Here is a 4287-nt window from a genome sequence, read left to right as displayed (position 1 = left end):
CAGAAATAGGATCATATCTCGCAATGCACTCCCTAACTAATTTTGGGCAAGGAATAGCAGGAGGAAAGGTTGTCGCCTCTACAAGGCCACTACTTAGAATTTCTAAACCAAAAGAATCATCAATTCCTTTAAACACCCTTTCCTTCAAGACCTCTAAATTCTCTCCTTTTAGGTTTGTGTCACTGACAATGGGTTTTGTGCAAGCAAGATTGAAAATTTTTTCGAAAAGGTGCATAGTGGACTTCATAATTCATAAATAACAACCCTTATTTCTCCTAGCAAATTTTATTACGAGAGAGAAAAATAGCTAAAAATCACTGGAGAAGATAGGAATAAAAACTCACCTTCACATTTGTAATCAATCGAACGATTACCAACAGACAAACCTTCTATCAAACACTTCGCAGCAATGAAGAACAAGTTTCAAAAATCAATCACTTCATACCTTATAGCAAATGAAGTGATAAAAGCTCATTTAGTGCATTAATTTCGGCCGTCAACTCAAGTGTGCTAAGCATTGGGATTTGACATCACACATGTGTATTGAATGCATGGCAGCGTTTTTGGGGTAACTGCCAATTCCCAAAAATGATTACTTGCCTTCAAAAATAGGCCAGTTGACATCACCTGAGATATGGTTCAATCTTCATCATACTTAGCAATAAATGCGCCATCATGTCATTTAGTCCATGGGACCCACCTGATTTAAACATGCATGAACAATTTGAACTGACTTCATGAGGATTTAGGTAGTTCAAAGCGTATGTTGTGCCAAGGAAATTTTACTTTGAAAAGATTAACTTTTGTTAACTGCCTCTGGCCTTTTGAACTTTATCAAACATGTTTAACATCACGGAACTGTTTGAACTAAACAGTTCACAGTTTGGAGAAAGAGGATATGAAACATCATCCACAACCGTGAAATAGAACTGCAGCAAAACATTTGAGTGAACGTTAGCCTGAAAACATTTTAGACACAACTTAGAACCTGCGGTACCTAAATGAACATTATGAACTCTTTTCAAAATGGTTCAAGGGGTTCATCAGGTTCAAACAGACCATTGAAACTTAACACTACGGATTAAGGGACGATTTACAAGCGGATTAAGGATTGAACCAAGGAATTTTTAACAAGATAAAGACTCAAATAAAATTTTGTAAGGCGACTTACTCTTGTTATGAAGGACGAATGACAAGGTAACAGTATTTCAGTGTTACAGCATACCCTATATATGTTTGTACATTGTTTCAAAGAGTTTTTTATTAGGATCGGCTTCTCCTCAATCTTTTTCTTCTCAGTTTCAATTACCTGATCAAATGTTGCTCTCTTAGCCTAAGTAAATCTTTCTAGTGTTTGTCGGTTTGAGATTTGTTGTAAGGATTGAAAGTCCTTTGAGATATGCTCAGTGATTACCTTAAGCTTGCTAGATGGGCTCGCTTCATTTTTCATCTTACACTCTGGGACCAATCGGTGTAGAACAATGATTGATTGATCTATAATCCCTTTATCTGTGGATCCCTCCTTCATTAGTTTTTGTGATGCCATCATCATTAGTTCAGTGGGACTCATCTCTATGATGTTTTTCTTTTCTACCTGAGAAGTGTCAATTGACAATAATGATGGACCAACAATCGGTTCCCTGCCAGATTCCCCTGTTTTCTCCTCTAAAGATTTATCCTTTATAACCTCCTCACTTACATCAGTGGCTTCGCCACTTGGTGCAGTTTGTGTAATTGTTAGTTCCTCTGTAGAAACAATAACCTCAACCTATACATTTGTATCTAGAGGACAATTGTCCTCAATATTAGTATCTTGTACAATATTAGTTGGTTCACTCTTTGTATTAACCAGTATCTCAATATTTGTCTGTACATCTGTATTTACCGAGGGCTCAATTTCCACTATCTTAATATTTTTTCAAAACTGAGATTGAAGTACCCATAATCCCCTTGTCTTTTCCTTCAACCGGGGTATCTATAGTGTCTTTCTTGGTTTCCTATGAAGTAAATAATCCCCTGTTTTCTCCAAGAAATTTAACCCATGCTATTTGAGTCTCCTTTATTATTTCATTTACTCTTCCTAGCATTAGACTAGTTATCCTATGTTAGCTATTGAAATTTTTTACGTTTTCCACCTCAAGTGTCTTTTCCATTTCATCTGGAGCTATAGTAACACAGATAGATAATAGTTCTTGAATTTTAATGTGTTTATCCTCTTGCATAGCTGAAAATCTTCTAGCATCTAACATGTTGTACAACTCAACCGATATTTAATTTTATATCTCTATCAAGGCTTTCTTATAAATATCCAAGTAAAATAGGACTACTTCATCTACCTCTCTTTGTTCGTCATTTTCCAATTTTTCATAATAAAATTGAACATTCTTCAACATACCATCTTTAGTAATTTCATCTACTAGCTCTGCACAAGTTTTAGGTGGTATGATAGTCACATTACCAGATTCAATTGCTAAGTCAATGTCACTCTTCTTCTTCCTCTTGGCAGTACCAGATGCAACTGCAGGTGTAGCTTTAGGTTCTTTCTTTTGTGCAGGTAGCTTGATTGTGACCTTCCTAATCGGTTGCTTCTTAGCTTCTGCCTTTGTTTCCTTTTTTTTCTTCCTAACAACCCTCTTAAATGCATGGTGTATCATCCTCTAATTCCGATTTTGCAGTAACAAGCTCAATATGAACTTTAGGATCCTTCCTTTTTCTGCCTTTCTCTGAGATGGCATCAATTAGTGCTTTGATGTCCTTTGAGACCTTCTGCACAAATTTGCTTTTTTTTCCTTCTTGTTTCTCTCTTTTCTTCTGGTTGAACTCTGTTTCAACCTCTTGAGTTTTTTGTTGTGTAGTACCACAGGGCTTCTCTACCTCATCAATTGGTGCATAAATCAACATTTATGCATAGGCATCAAGAATCTGTGCATCCACCTCATAGCCCATTTCCTCAATGCAAATCTTTCAGGGCTTAACTGCTTCCATCAGTGTCTCATCCTTGTTTACCATAAAACATATGTCGATGAAATATTTTTATAAAATATGCTCAGCTACCCTTACCCTAGACCTCATATATTTTTGGAATGCCTTAAAATACCCCATACCTTATCATCTCTCTGACTTCCTAAAGCAGTAATTGACTGCTTCAATTGTCTCCCTACTAGGATGTCAAAGGCCCATTGCCTCTTACCAGAACCAGGTGTATCATTCATGAAATATAACTGTAGACACCTAAAATTGTCATGTCTAATTAAATAAATATTCTATTTATTTAATTACTTTAGCCTAATTCTTCTATTAATTAAATAAATCTTTATTTATTTAATTAATTCATTTATCCTCTTCTAGCCTTATTTCTCATTTAAATAAATACTTTTATTTATTTAAATTATCCCTTTTCCTAAATTAAATAAATATCTTATTTATTTAATTGATCCCACTTCCTCTATTAATTAAATAAATCTTTATTTATTTAATTAATTCATTAGCCTTTTCCACTTATGACACATGTCATTCATCTCTTAATTCATACACTACCTACCCCTTTCATTATTTTATTATTTTCTTTACCTACCCTTTAATCATAGCCAACCTCTTTTACACCTCTCAATCTTATCTCTCCATTTCATATAGTGTCTTCTATATAAGGAGGTGCTTCCTTCATTATCAAACCCTGACTAATCAATTTTATGCACTTGACTACACTACGCTTTTTCATATGAGATCCTACTTGCAACCACATTTCCGTTCTTTGTTCATCTCTTGTGCATATAAAATCTGAGAGCAAATATATCAAGCAAGATCAATGGAGATAGGAAGAATGGAGATTCAAACCCTATTGGACATGTGATGGTATAATCTTTGTGATTTCATTTGATTTGCATTGTCTTACGTAATCTTCATATGTTATGGTGGATCTTTGTTGTTGTTAGGCTAGGGTTTTATGGTTGAATCTATTTAGTCTTTCAATATTGTTATTTCCATTTTCACCGTATACATTTTGGCACGCCCGGTGGGACTCTTGTCCCTTTTGCATTTAACATCCTTGTTGCAGATTTTGTGTTTTGAAGTTGCAGATCTGACATTTTTTACAGTATTTTGGTATTTTTGTGTCTGTGTACTTTCGGATCATGTTTTTGGTTTTTTGTCGTGTCTGCAACATCTAGGATCGTGTCCACACCCTTGACAGTATTTAATTTTTTTTGCAGATTCCAAAAATCGCGTCTATGTTCCCTAGTCACGTTTGTGGGGTTTTCAGGCACGTCTGCGTCCAAAAGTCGTGTCTGC

This window comes from Cryptomeria japonica, chromosome 2, assembly GCF_030272615.1.
Source record: "Cryptomeria japonica chromosome 2, Sugi_1.0, whole genome shotgun sequence".
NCBI lineage: Eukaryota > Viridiplantae > Streptophyta > Pinopsida > Cupressales > Cupressaceae > Cryptomeria > Cryptomeria japonica.
This window is presented reverse-complemented; position numbering follows the sequence as displayed.